This window comes from Schistocerca serialis, chromosome 2, assembly GCF_023864345.2.
Source record: "Schistocerca serialis cubense isolate TAMUIC-IGC-003099 chromosome 2, iqSchSeri2.2, whole genome shotgun sequence".
NCBI classification, from domain to species: Eukaryota; Metazoa; Arthropoda; class Insecta; order Orthoptera; family Acrididae; genus Schistocerca; species Schistocerca serialis.
In genome coordinates, this window is record NC_064639.1 from 829655502 (window position 1) to 829671553 (window position 16052).

Here is a 16052-nt window from a genome sequence, read left to right on the forward strand (position 1 = left end):
CGTATATTACTAGCCAATCACATATTTTTCAGACATTAAATACTAATTTTGAGTGGCAAAATCGAAATAATGTAAGTTAAGGCAGAGATGGTTTCCCACAGCAGCAGCAGTGAAAACCATTAGGACAGAGCTATCCTCAGCGGTTAGATCAACATAAATAATTAAAAATGTAATGCAGGTAACTAAACGTAAAACATGTTTCACGCAAGCACAGCATCAGCGATACAATATAGGGATTCTTCAGGAAAACACAGTGAAAATGAAACATTGAAGTTTAACATGTTACAGCAATGGAGCTGCGCAGAACTACCACATGCAATCTAGCGAAACTTTAATCCTGATACGTCATCTACACATAGCAGACAAGCTCTCGAGTAGGGCTGAAGTATAGTAACGGGCTATGATAACAATCAATGACAGATATTTGCGGTTACCCGCGAAGGTATCGTAACAATGATGTGCATTTGGTGCAACTATTTCAATATCTTCCAAAACCTTAGGGGCAAAATTGTACTGACGCTAGCAGTATTTAGAGATCAGGAATGGATGGTCAGAAATTGATATTTCAGGCGGTATGAGATCTTGAACGCCTTTAGTTCTGCATCGACGTTCATAGTGCTACCTAGGAAAACAATATATAAGCGTCTGCGATGTGACAATGTTCATTTTTTCCCATGAGGTGACATAAATCCCTGGTGTACGGAAATCCTCTCCAAACGGAAGAGAATCTAAGGATCTCTCTCTGCAGGGATATTTCAGAGACATGGAAAAATTTTATGTGGTGTTCTAATGCAAGCACTAAGAAAGCCTTTCAACGCTTTGAAAAGCTCCTGAAAGCTTAATTTGTCGCTATAACGTGAAAGCTGTTCGTGCCAATAAAAACAGAAAATTGTTTTCTGTCTTATTTTCTTATCGTAAAGTACTGAATTTATGATCTTCTACCTTCTATGTATGAGGCTTGTTAAAAAAATTCCGGAACATTCGTGATTTCACGCCTGTGATGTGTTGGAACGAAATGCGGTTGGCACCCTGCACATGCCTGTGTTTAATGTGTAACTGTAGGACGTTTCTGAGTAGATCGTTGTGTCGCACAGTTTGCAAATTTCGAGCTGGCAGAATTAAAGGAGCAACGCGTCTGCATTAAATGTTGTGTGAAACTCTAGAAAACCTTTAGAGAGACACACCAAATGATGCAGGAAGCCTACGGTGATGAGTGCTCAAGCCGCACTCGGTGTTACGATTGGTTCACACAGTTTAACCCTCCCATTACCAAGCTTTTTCACACCCCTATTTTACCAAGCGGGGTATTTGGACTATCCCAAAAGAGTTTTGTGTTTTATTGTAATATTCGTTCTCAGATTTCGTTATTTCTATTGAATGGGTTTATTTAGTACTGAAAATCAGCTTTTCAGGTTGTTAGAGGTATTGAATCAGATCACAAAGTACAAAAAAGGTTTTATATCTTTCACTAAATTCGGTACTCAACGAAGAGAAAATTAATAATCTATGTACCTCAACAGCCACTGCAGTAAAATAACACTTTTTCAACTTTTCAGTCAAGTACATTTTTGCATTGCATACACTTCACAGTAACAGTTTCTTCTCTGTGTATATTACGAACAGGTTTCTTGCACGTTACACAACAGAATCTTGTTTTCCGATCTTCGTTTCTCTTGCAATCTTGACATCGTTGTGGCGTTGGTAACTCGGAACACTGGGTCTGGATCACTGCTGTAGGAATTGCAATACAAGCTTTCAGAGCATCTTGTACATCTTTATGAAGACCGTTGATATTTTTGGCTCATTCTTCCATGTTACCTTTGCTGAGTCCAAACGCCAGTTCTGTCGTGAAGAGTTTACGTCGGCTTCGGTTTCTCTTCCGCCATTCAGGAAATCTTTGACTGTACAGAATCTATGCGTTCAGTGCTGCAATATCTATCATTTCCATGAAGATTCTTAGTGGCCACCGCCTCGTTCCTCTAACACAACTGTATTCTCTTGTCATTTTGTCCCCATTATCTACAGCACCTTTGGTTTTGTTGTAGTGCAGTATGATTTCGGGTTTGTGTTCACTTTCTTCACCACTCACTTGTCTCTCATTATGCTGAGCAGAGAGTAGTATTACTGCCTTTCCCTTCTTTGGAACATAGGAAACTAGGGTCAAGTCATTTGTGAAACCAAACATTGAAGAGTGAACTTCTCTCTTTCTGTTTGGCAAGAATTCCTTTGGAATCTCTTTCTTATTGGTTCGCAAGGTACCAACCAATGTCGTGTTTCATTTTAGTAGTTCAGCAGCCAGCGGAAAACTAGTGAAAAAAGGTCCCATCAGATCCAAAACAACTCTCTGTCCTTGATTCACTTCCCGAGTATTGTCCACCATTCCTGTGTAAATTTGGATCTGTAATAATTAAGATGTCTTCAAATCAGCACAAACCCAAATTTTAATGCCATACTTGCCAGGCTTGCTTTTCATATAAACCCTAAAAGGGCAGTTTCCTCGGTACGTTGCTAATCGTTCATCAATAGTCACGTATTCATAAGGATAGAAGTTCTTGCACAAGTTAGATTGAAATTTGTCGAACATTATCCTAATGGCTTGTAGCTTGTCCTCGGTTTCTTCAGTTGTCTGTGCTCTTGTGTCTCTGTTGTCAAATCGCAAGAATTTCAGTATAGACAAAAATCGGTTTCTTGACATGGCAGCAGAAAAGAATGGTTGCCGAAAGGCAACATTAGCTCCCCATAGATCGGAAGCACTTGCGCGATACCCGTTGAGTTCGACCAGCTCCTAGTAGAATTGCTAATACAGCGTACACTTCAGCTGCATTTATATTTCTCCATGTCGTTTTGTTCGAAGAATGAGCTGCAGTCCACAAAGAAATTACTCATTTGGCTTCCCTGTTCGTTCTTCTACAATGATGCTCATGATTTCCGGTGAGATAAATAATAAAAATGACTCTTATTGTTTTGATTGTTTTTCCATCATTCACTGGGCCAGGTGTTACGTTCAAAATGTTGCGACGTCGACGCCGCCCACGTTTTGGTGGTTCACTAGAAAATTGTAGTCCACTTCTAGAAACAAACAAATCTCCAGTGTCTTCGTCTTCGTCTTCTTCTTCTTCTTCTTCTTCTTCTACTTGTTCACGTGAATGCGAATGTGAATGTGAATCTGATATTTCATCATCAGCTTCATCTGATGCTATGATATGGTCTTTGTCAAGAGGTTCCATATATTCATTCAGTTCATCATCAATGTCCCATTCATTTTCTTCGTCACTGACATCAGAACTGTATAGAATTTTCATGATCTCTTCGATAGAAAGTCCTTTGGACATCCTTACTTGCAGATGAAATACTGACTCATGTAATGTCAGCTCAATAGTGGACGTCAAATTCAAATCAACAATAGTAACCAGCAACAATAACAAACATTGCATCTATGGCAAAACTCAACAAAGAAGATGTATGACAGATATATTTCCCAAAATCTTCTTTTTCTACAAATAAGGAAATAAGACGTTTCATACCAAGCGGAGTAGTCTCACAATCCCACCAATAAATGACTTGAATAACAATGATAAAGCCAAAAAAATTAGACAATCGTGAGTGTGAATTCAGCGTCAATCATTTTAGTACAAAGTCATGAAACCACAGGCATGTGGCCCTTCAGACAACATTATTATAGGGAAAAAATCAACCTGGGGTAGCCAGAATACCCCGCTTGGTAATGCGAGGGTTAAAAATGGCTGGACGGAAGTTAAAGATGATCCTCATTCAGGACGCCCCCCGGGCGTCTACCAATGACGCTCGTGTCAGGAACTTCAACGACATTGCTCATGCCAATCGAAGACTGACTGTCCGAGAGATTGCGGAAGAATGTAACATTTCAGTGGGATCATGTCATGAAATCCCGACACAACATCGTGGAATGCATCGTATTGCCGCCAAGTTCCTCCAGCGGCTCATAAGTCAAGACCAGAAAGACCTTCACCTCGCAATCTGTGAAGAGCTTTTGGATCGCGCAAATGAGAACGAGGTGTTCCTTAAGAGATGATGAGACGTGGGTCTACGGTTATGATGTTGAGACCAAGGTTCAATCTTCAGAATGGGTCGGGAAAGTTTCTCCAAGACGAAAAAAAGCTCGTCAGGTCTGGTCAAATGTCAAAGCTGTGCCGATAGTTTTCTTTGACTTCGAAGAATATGACGAGTTCATGCCACAGGGACAAACTGTTAACCGATGGTAATACCAGGACGTCTTGCGATGCCTGCGAGAAAATATGAGAAGGAAACGGCCTGAAACGTCGCGAGACATTTCATGCCTCTTGCATCACGAAACGCACCCGCACATTCACTCCTGTTGGTGCGTGACTATTGCACAAAAAACGAAATCACTGTGCTGCCACATCCTGCGTACTCTTCAGACCCGGCCCCTGCGTACTTTTTTTTATTTCCAAAGTTGAAAACCCCGTTGAAAGGGCGAAGATTTGAAACGGTACACGAGATAAAAGAAAATTCGTAGACGGCGTTTCGCGTGATCGAGCGAGAGGCGTACCAAGACTGTTTCCGGAAGTGGAAACGGCGTCGGGAGTAGTGTATCAATTGTGGAGGAGAGTATTTCGAAGGAGACCATGCACAGTAAGTAAATGGTACTCTTAGAAAAATTTTTTGGATGAAGTTGCGGAATGTTTTTGAACAGACCCCGTAATTTTGATCCTAACGGTGTGGGATGCCACGTACATTGCAGTAGTGAGGAGTAAAAGCTCCCAAAGAACTCTATTTGGAGGTTTGAGAATTTAAGCTTTTTCACCTGACTGCTGCTTTATACAGGTTGACTCTGCTGGCTAAACCCGAACTCGCTAAAGAACACAACTTCCTCCACTGACGACCAGCCTAGTGCACGTATTGATGCGACCATTAAAAACACTGCCTTCTATGACGAACGGTGAGCCATTAGATTGTAGTTATTGGTAGTGCACTCAAAATAATCAGTTACGTATCCTCCACCGTATGTATAATTGTGACTCTTAAGGGTTTGGGACACACTGTGTAAGCTTTCAGATAGTTGCACCAAAGGCGAACAGTTGCAACACACTTGTAGTCGTGTACCTTCGTAGGTAACACAAATATCTGTCACTGATTCTTGTCATATCCCCTGTATATGCTTGAGTGAACCATCTGGATACCGAAACTATGATTAGAAATGGTTACCATCACCTACAGTAATGTAATTAAAGGACATAATTATTTCTTTTATTTACACATAAGGTATTTTGCGCCATGTCTAAACTGAACGCAATTATCCTTCACAGAACTACTTAATACATTACCCTGAAAAACCTAAACAAAAATAACGCTCATATTTCCATCACAAGCAAAGATTTAAACCCAGAAATATCAACATTCTATTAATAATTATCTCAATGTCACTTTTATGTATGTTAGTTATTAACGGCCATGATACGACCGGCACACTACAGGCGGACTTTTACTGGTGTGCTTCAGTTCATATCATCATCAGGCAAGAACAGGCTTCCTGGTGGCATCGATCATCGAGTGGCTTACACACTGTGTTCCAGAGAAGGCAACATCTACAACTGGGGGCTGTTGTGTGGATGGCTGCGAATGGGCCGCAATAGGCCAGGTGTCCACTCTACCTCATAATCATTTCTTGCATTCACTACTAAAGCCTTGAGCGCCCTTACTTCAGAATACCAGACTTTACAGCAAGGCAGATGCGGCTCGTAGTTGAAAGCTTCGAGGCGGCGCCGTCCCGAAATGCACTGGAAGACAAAAAATGACACACCACGAAGAATTATCGGAATGGGACGGACTAGATGTAACATACATGTACAGAAAAACAAACAAATGATTACAATTTCAGAAAAATTGGATGACTTATTCAAGAGAAAGTGCTTCACAAGTTGAGCAAGTGAATAACGCATTGGTCCACCGCTGGCTTTATGCAAGCTTACGTTTCAGCAAGATAACGCCCGTTCGCACACGGCAAGAGTTTCTACTGCTTGTCTTCGCGCTTGCTAAACCGTACTTTGGCCGGCAAGGTTGCTGGGTCTCGACCCAATTGAAAACGTTTGGGGCATTACGGACAGAGCCTTCCAACTATTTCGGGTTTTTGACGATCTGACGCGCCAGTTAGAGAGAATTTGGTACGATATCCCTCAGGAGACATCCAACACCTCTGTCAAGCAATTCCAATCCTAGTATCCAGCCACGTTATTGACTTACTCAATTTATGAAACTCTCTCTTGACTAAACCATCCAGTTTTTCTGAAATTATAATCATTAGTTTATCTGTACATGAGTGTCACATCCACCCCGATTTCCGCCCCATTCGGATAAATCCTTCGTGGTGTGTCCTTTTATTTTCTTTTTTGGTCGTAGAGTGTATATATTAAAATACGTTTCTCAATAATGGATTAGAGAATTTAAATTATCTGTGATTGGTTGTATGGTCATGAAACCAAAAGCAAATGAATGAACGAAAAAGAAATTATCAGAATGCATTTTGAATGTTCTCCACACAAATTTACGTAATGACAATCGACGTTTATGGAACTGTTGATAACGAGTGATGTTTTTCGAAAAGGTTGCAGCTAGTCTTTAAGTTTGAGTTTTGAAACGCCAGTTAGTTCCGTTAAGCAGAGTTTCAGAGGTATGGCTTCTACAGAGTACAATTCTTATGGGCCGCGACATACTCATTCCCCGCCATCAGCGTTTACCAATGTGTACCGCGTCTCACCAGTCCAGCCGACCTGTGTCCACAGGTTTCACGTTCAGTAAGGCAGTTCCTGTGGTCATTTAAATCTCGGCGAGAGCTGTAGCGTACAGAATTACATATGTGGGAAGGTGACTTCATACCTTTTACAGCGAGCAGGTGGTTATGGATGCTCATCGACTGTTGTTTTCTAGTACTGAATCAGCTGAAGTATTGGTCGTCTACTCATTCATATAATCCACGGCCGCTAATATAGTAGTAATAATTCTTTGTGGCTCGACGGTCAAGTGCAAGTCTTTCAATTGGACTGTAGTTTAACTGTGTAACCCGAACCACGGCCGTTCCTGACAAATCTTCACATCATTGAAAGCTATGATAAACGCAGATTAAAAACTCCTTGATCCAAAGAGGTTCGACCCAGTAACCTTTCGTTAACTGGACACACACATTACCACTAGACCACCAGACCCAACGAAAGCAAGCGCTGTCAACAACACGTTGTTGCCTGCAGCGTTTGATCCAGCTCCCCCTCCCCCCCCCCCACCCCCTAATCTAGGTACTTGATAAACAGCTGGACACGGTGGCACGTAAAAAGTCCGAAATCTCATAGATGGACATGCGATCAAATATTCTGATATTGGGCATCTTTTGCCTCTTGTTTTTCGACTTATACACGACGACAGATAATACAATATAATGCCTGAAGATTTCCCAGTCATGTGACACGACAAGTTGTTCCGCTTGTCATGGTGATAAGAGTGGTTTCTCTTCAATACAGCAGCTGTCTCTGATTCAACTCTTGGTTATGAGTCTATTTCAAAACTTGTTCTAAGCTCTGACATAAATTATTTTGACCAAATGTGTTTTTTCATGTTGTGAGGAGTGGTCAAACAATTTTAATTATCAGCTTAAAAAATAAGGCTGCGACCATGAAACTTGGTGTTGATATTAGCCCTTCTCTACCTGTTCGCCCTTCAATGTGCCACGTTTTTTCCAACGATGGAGCGCTAACAGAGACCTTGTGTAGAGCGTCGGTTATGCTGTTTTGTGTACCCCTAGACGCTACGGCCAGATCTCTGGTGACCTGCAGAGAAGGGGAGCATTCCATATCATCATGCAAATTAATTAAAGGAAATAATAATGTCGTGCAACGGAAACTTCTCACTGAATGATAATTTATAGGGCTGACCCAATCAAACATGACTATATGACAATATGGGTACCACACGGGGTTTGGGTTGGGGTTGGGTTGTTTGAGGGAGGAGACCAGGCAGCGAGATCATCGGTCTCATCGGATTAGGGAAGGACGGGGAAGGAAGTCGGCCGTGCCCTTTCAAAGGAACCACCCCGGCATTTGCCTGTATCGATTTAGGGAAATCACAGAAAACCTAAATCAGGATGGCCGGACGCGGGATTGAGCCGTCGTCCTCCCGAATGCGAAGTGCCACACGATGCACATAATTATGCGTGTTATGAGCGAGGGGATAATATAATCTATAACAGAAACAAGTGGTCGCTTTGACAATCAGATTTATTACCGCAAAGTGGAACACATGAATTACCTACTGAAATAAATAATTGAAGATTAAATGCTTGGACAAGGGGTTCTAACGGTGAGCTGTAACCTTGGCACAGGTGGGTGGACACGATAAAGGCAAAGTTGTGCAGATAATGCACTGTCCAATCACATTAATCTGACCGCCCTGTCAAAAACCTGAATAACGCTCTTTTGCAGCGCGGATAGCTGCGAGATATGCGGGAAAATGGTCAGTCACGTTCTGGAAGACACCGACAGGGATATGGAGTCATGCCGACTTCAGAGCCGTGGCCAGATGGGCTAGGTTTCTCGGTTGAGGATCCACGGCACTGACATCTCGATCGAGGTGGTCTCACAGATTCTCAATTATATTCAAATCCGGGGAGTCTGACGGTAAACTGATGAAGGTACCCGTACGTACACCGTCAGCTGTGTGACATGTTACATTGTTCTCCTGGCAGAAGCCATGGTGCTGAGGAAAAACATGTAGGGGTGGGCATGTTCTCCGAGGATAGGTACTTACTTGTGTTGATCCAGCTGCGTTACTGGCGGTAAACAGCAGTCAGCATGGGTGCGTGAACCAGGCGCCTTTCGCTGAGGCCATATGCAGCAACATTCGCTGAACGATCATTGAGGAGAGACTGTTCGCAGCCCCTTGTTCCATCTGGGCGGTCAGTTGTTCAACAGTTGCGCTTCTGTCTGCGTGTGCACATCTCCACAGCCATCATTCACCCCTGTCACCTATGGCCCATGGTGTATCACAGTCGCCTCGGTGGCGGTTTTAGATAGCACTATTTTGCCTTGCATGGTATACTTTTACGGTGACACATGAACAGTTTACAGGCAGCAATTTCGGAAATGCTTCCACCCTTGGCCCGAAAGCCAATGATCATGCCATTTTGGATGTCAGATAAATCGCTCTGTTTATTCATTACAACAATGACTGCACTGTTTCCCACGTCTTTTTTTTTCTTTATTGATTTTCAATTCCCCCCGAAGGGGCCGGGCTGGCAGCAGCTTACTACGCTGCTCTACAGCCTACAGACTTTTTTTTAAAAAAAGGAAGAAGAAAGAAACAAGGAAAAACAGGCGATAAAATGGTGATTTAAAGTGTAAAATGTCGTAAAAATGCGGAAAGTTAATACAGAAGGCAAAAGGGGTTGGCAATGTTGATAAAATACACAGGAATCAGACAAGTAACATAGTAGACACACAATTAAAAACATGGCGACAATCTGGTTTCTGTTCGCAAGAGACAAAAAAAAAAAAGCACACCCAGCAACAGTATGATGGCTGTTCGCTACAGTTCCCAAAAGACACAACACGGAGCATGCACTGGAAAAACACACTGTAAAACACTGCATGAAAAAGGCGGCACAAAGATGGCACTCCCGATCCAAGGCAGATGGGGGGGGGGGGGGGACCTGGAATAGGGGGAAAAACAAGGAAGGAGGAGAGGAAAAAACGAAAAGGGGGGGGGGAACCAAGGAGGGAGAGGACTAATAAAGGGGGAGAAGGGCAGACGCGAGACGGAATGAGAGGAGGCAGAGGAGGGAAATGTAAAAGGACTCGGGGGAGAGAAGGGGGCAAAGAGAGGGGAGGTGGGGAAGAAAGAGGATGGAAGGGGGGGGGGAGAGGGAGCCCGGGAAAAGGACAGAGGAAAGGAGGGGGAGTGAGGATCAGAGTTGATAGGAGGGATAAATGGAGGGAGAGAGGGCATCATCTGGGAGGGGGAGTTGATGGAAGCCACCTTGGGAAAGGAGATGTAGGGTGTAGAGATGGAGGGTAGTGGGGACACAACAGTGAAGACGTGGCAGGGGGCGGGGATCGGAGAGGAGAGGAGCAACCAGGGGGTGAGGGGATTCAAGACGGCGGGAGGTGTAGAGGATGCGGATATGTTCGAGGAGTAGGAGCAGATGGGGGAAAGGAATGAGATCATAGAGGATCTGCGTGGGGGATGGGAGGCGTATACGGGAGGCGAGGCGGAGTGCATGACGCTCAAGGATCTGGTTTGCCACGTCTCCCGAACGCGCTTTATAAACCCTCTGCCGCCAGTGCTGCCACCTTCCGTCTGTGAGTGGTTATTGCACGCTGACGTCGAACACATGCGGTGGTAACGTTAATTTGAGTGGACCGTGAACATGAGTACGACCACTAAATGTAAGCATGGTTAGTAAATTATAGGAAGAACGTGGATAAATGGGACTGAACACCAGTGATATCGCCAATGTGCATACTGAAAGCAAACTAGCTGGTTGCGAAGCATTAAAACGGAATAACTGGCTCCTGAAAGGAGTGAATTAATGTCATATCCCTACTGATTCGCTGATGGCAACGATGGCGCATATTACTCTTAGCATAACGCGGAAGGCAAGGGTGATAGCAGCTGGATACTCAGAGTCCAGCTGTCCTTCTGTCATCAGAGCTCGAGCGTAAACTCCCTTATCTGTGACCGCAAGGCACACATCGTCAGTCATTCTAATTCTTCACCATCAAGATGCCAGTGTTTACTCCTCCATCCCTTAACGTGAAGTCTATACTCTGCAGCCGGCCCTGTTGTGTCAAAAATAAATTAGCCAGCTGTTTTGGCCGAGCGGTTCTAGGCGCTTCAGTCCGGAACCACGATGCTGCTACGGTCGCAGGTTCGAATCCTGCCCCGGGCATGGATGTGTGTGGTGTCCTTAGGTTAGTTAGGTTTAAGTAGTTCTAAGTCTAGGGGACTGATGACCTCAGATGTTAAGTCCCTTAGTGCTTAGAGCCATTTGAACCTAACACGAAGTGTTTACTCCTCCATCTCCTAACTTGCAGTGCACTCTTTCGACGCCTAGCATGAAGTGTTCTCGTTCTGGATGCGCCAGATCGGGAACTCGCCGGTCAATAGTGGCTGACGTTGCAAGTTCTGCCCAGTAAAATTCAAGTAAATATGTTAAACCACCATAGCCCTCTGGATCCAGAGCACGCAAACCTCCTCACCCGCGCTTCGTTAAGGCGGTGTCCCCTGACGAGGACGTTGTTGTTTTGTTTTAATGTGTAATACGAAGATACGCATGGATGCATACGCTACTTCTGTAATATGGTTGCGACTGCAAGTAGTACTGTTCAAACTACACGCAACAGGGAGCTGCGAGTTCGCTCATGTGTAATTAATATGGGTATGCACATGTACGCTGGTCAGGTGTATCAGTTATGTTTAAAAGGAAATGACATAGGCCACTGCATTAATTGTTAGATCACGGGACTCTTCTCTCCTGAATTTTCAAAATATGGGTTCTGTAATAATTCGTACTTCACTCTGTTCTGTGCTTCGCTGGACCAATATCGTGAGAGAAACTTCTCTCTGAAATTTCCGTACGATCGGCATGTCGCTGCAACATTCTGCATGGTTTCTGCGACTGTTCCTGACATGTGTGCACATATAAAGTCTAATTTGTATGCTAGCGTCCAGTGTTCTGGTAATCCTACTCGGAATTGTTTATTAATAGTTCGTGGATGTAATGAGTTTCCTTCTCGAAAGTGTTGAAATTTTCTGACTGTGAGGAAATGATCGTTGTCATACTTCATCGTAGTTCCATATGAAATTCGCGATTCTACGCCACTTTTGTTTCTGATCATTTCTCCCGTCGTTCTTTCCGGTTGTGGTAGATCCATTGGATATTGTCCACTGTAACTTTCGCCTATCCTTGCTTGATATCGTTGGAGTGGTACGCCATAATTTTCTTCCATCGGTTGTGAACGTGTAGCTGAATGCATTGCACTGTACTCTTCGCGACCTGGCTTTCCATTGTCACGTATTGGTTTGGTATCTTGTCTGGCTAACCTTGCCGCTTCATTGCACGATCCAGACTGTCTTGAAACATACTCGTACATTTGTGGTTCTGCATGTGTTCGTGGTGCCGTTTGTTCATCAAGAATTTGGAAACGTGTTTGTTGCTGTGCAGGCTGTCTGATTTCATGTATGTTACTTTCCGCCTATGATTGGAATCGCAAATGCGTAATGTCTTCGTTAATTGCTTGTTTTTTCCGGTGCTGTTACAGATACGGATGTGGTTGCAGACTCAGTGCTCGTTCGATCCTGTTCACTACGCTCTTCAATGATTTGCAAAAACTCTGTTCGCAATTTCTGAAATTGTTGCTTCGTTTGCGCTTCTATTTTGACTATGCGATTATCATATCTTTTCAGCATTGCTTTTGTGATACGTATGTGTAACACACTGTTTTAAACAATTTCACGCTCTGTACCTGCTGCTTGTCTAGTAATTACGTTTATCTGTTTCTCTAGTTTCTTGACTTCTCCCTGGGTGTTGTTACGTAATGTTTTGATCTCGTCCTGAGTGTCATTACGCAATGTTTGTACGTCCACTTGTACCTTGTCAATGTCTGTTCTCAATTGATTGTGACCTGTCATTAAGTTTCCTATCACTTCTCGAGATTCTTTTGCCTCGTCTTCAGTATGACTTAGGTGTAACTGAATTTTTTTGTTTTGTTCTTTAATCTCACGCATTTGTCTCGTGGTTTCTGCATTCTGAATTTGAATTTGGTTCGCTATTTCTTTATTTTGCCTTGTCATGGTTTCCGTAATTTGTTGTAATAATTCTGACAGATTGGTGGATCGTATTGCGTTTCCTTCCTACGTCATACGCTCTGTATTTTCGCCCAAGTGTTGGTTCGCAACCGATTGCATTGAACTGTGCGGTGACACGTTTCTGCTCGAATTCCTTATGCTCTGTGGTGAGGAAGCTCTTATTACATGTACTATGGGTTCTACGTATTCAAGACGCAAGTTAGAATCCTCATCGACTGTCTCTCTACTTTCCTGCTCCTCTGTCGTATGCTGACCTACGTTTTCTATGCCTTGGCGTACATTATCCTCGTTATGGTGCGTTATCTGTCCTATTTCTCGCGATACTGCATCGTCTGTTGTACTGTCCTCTATTCTCTGTCCATCTTAATGCTGGGTCTCTACCTCAATTAGGTCAATGTCTCGATCTGCCATTGCTAACCTTTCCGAATCCCTTATTTTCTGTTTTAAAAGCAATTCACGCGCCCTACTTCGCGCCAACATGCGCTCATACGATCTCACGCGTTTCATAAGCTTTTAGTTCACACGACTTGACACTTATTGTACCCAAGACTGACAATCCATCCACTTACTTGTTGGGTCAGAACCAACTTGTCAACGATGTATCCGCCACCTGTGCGCTTGCATTGGAGAGAAAACTTAATTCTAACAATATTAAAATTCATAACTTAATTATGCTATTGTCTCTGCTAGAATGTCTAACTTTCTATTGAATACTTTCTTACTATCAATCGCTGCAGCTACTGTTTTAAACTATTTATGCCTTAAAAAAAAAATTTATTACGAAAATTTTTAACAGGATATTTTTCTGACCTAGTTGGGCATGTGGTCGACCTTCAATCATGGTATTTTACCATCCTGGCAGGGTCGCCATTCTCTAACATTCTGCGTGGTATCTGTTTGTTATAAGTTGTGTCTCCCTACCACTTTCGCGCAACGATGCTCTGAGCATGTTTTTTAGGGAACTGACTAGTTTGAACCTGGAACCTGTTGCTGGTAAGGAGACGCCAGAACACACATGACATGTAGAGTTCAGAAGAGTTCAGTGAGACTACCGACGATATAATCAAATACTTAAATGATTTCAGCGTCAGCTCCACTGTCTCCCTGTAAAAGAATCTTAATACTAACTAAATTTAGTGGAAGGGGTTCAAGGCTTTCCTATTTTTAGTCAGTTGGTAAAATAACGTCAAAAAAGCAGTTAAGTTTTCCATTGGAAATTTTAATCTACTCAACAAACATTGTTCATAAATTGCACTATTGATAAAAGAAAATGTTTTAATACAGGATGATAAAAACCATCTGTGTTCAACAAAAATGTGAACGAATATTCCCTGAATGGGTCTCCAAGTTCTACAATGGATCGAAGGATGACCTATGCCATATCACATCTATAATCTAGATTTAAGTTAAGTTTCATAAAAGAGAAAACTATTAAAATGGTCTACAGTGACCCTCAATTATCTTTAATTACTTATCTAACTTGTCATAAATTACAGTGGCTGATGTGGCTTCTCAATAATTATATAACAGAAAAATCATTGCGTTTCAGATTTTTACTTCAAGTAGCAAATGTGAACACCATGAGATTTAATTGACGATCGACACTAGTATTACGTAAAAAGGGGATGTAACAGATGAGACTTCTGCAGTTCTGAGTGAAGCCTTATGCGCTCAAAAACGCGGCATCGCGTGCGTTCATTAGCTTGTCAGTGCTTAGGCAGCGTCAGGGGGCGGCGGGCGGAACAGCTCCACGCACCTCGCCATCTCGGAAGCAACTCTCTCGTAACTTCTCCTTACTACAATTTACCGAAGTTAGTTTTTAAAAAAGGTATCTGGCTGTGTTTTCAACTGACCAATCAGGGTCTCAACGTTAACCTTAAGCTCCAGCTACAAAAATTCTGTCTGTCCAATGAGAAACGTTATACTTTTCGTGGTGGGGCAATGTTTTTAACGTTTACAACGTAACAGAGACGCGAAAAAGTCTCACACTAAAACTTGCAGCTGGTGTGGCCCTTTTAGTCTTATTGTAAGATCTATACTGTTCTTCTGGAGGACTCTACGTTTTAACATGGGCTGCGGGATGGTCCTGGCGGTCAGTCGGCGATGTGGGTGTCCATCCCTTATCGTAGGGCCTTCTAGCTTAACACGGTTCTGCTCTCAGCTTCTGTTCTCGTTTCTCCCATCGGAACTGGGTCTGTTTTATGATGGGAAGGTATGACATGCATTTAGGCGTTCTTGTGTTAGTCTGTGGTATTCCATTTGCTCACTCGTTGATCGTATTACTTTGGTTAATTTAATGTCAGGATTTATTCGGAGCTATGTAACATACTGCCGGATTTGCTATCATGTCAGGGTTTTCATGGAAGGTGTTGGATTTGCCTGACACCTTATAATTCTACGCGTCGAAAGCTGTAACGCTGTGTTGCATCTTTCAGCATGGGATGGCGGCGGTCACGTGGTTAGCATTCAAGCTAGTGCCCTAAGCGAGCCTCCACACAGCTGGATCATCATCAGGCAGGAGAAGATAACCACTAACCGAGCTGACAAGAACACGACTGATTACCGGCGAAATAACATACAACATGCGACGCTAGTTAGACGTATTTTAGGTGTTTTATAAAGGAAATATAAATTTAAAGAAATTATAGTATTTCCCACTCTTGATTTCCCTGCACCGTTCCTAATCCCTTGATGGCGAATGGGACACTGTGACCAGGCCTCGTGTTACGACCCCTGCCCACTGCCCTCCCCGCCCTTCCCTCCATGCCATCCTTCCTTAATAAAAGAACAAGGTAAGGCGACCGCCTTAAAAAAGAACTCCCTAATCCGTGGATCCCTTGATCGAGTCCTACCCATCTTTTTTTTTTAAATTTATACGTTTTTCAACAGTACTTATATTATTTGATATATGTTACATTTGAATAATAATATAATAAAAAAAAAACCGGTGCATTTGCATGAACTTTTACTGAGTTTCCAATGTTATTTCGCCGTTTGCTTATTTCTATTATTAAAAGAAATATTACTCGAATTACATTTCTACAAGCAAGTTAAAAACTTTATCAAGAGCTTTCAGACTTGTCCGTATTTGATCGACAACGAACGAGAAAATGCTTTTCGTGAAGACGCTATTAAAATACATCTATCCTACATCGCCAATTTTCGGCACCGATATTTACGAAAATGTTACGTTACGCGTGGTT

General features: G+C 42.8%; 1 protein-coding gene across 2 annotated transcripts in view; it reads left to right on the top strand.

Moving 5' to 3' along the window:
• The window catches only part of LOC126458096 (probable imidazolonepropionase), a 189412-nt gene that overhangs the window by 28111 nt on the left and 145249 nt on the right, over nt 1-16052 (top strand). The gene's annotated exons all lie outside the window — the stretch shown is intronic.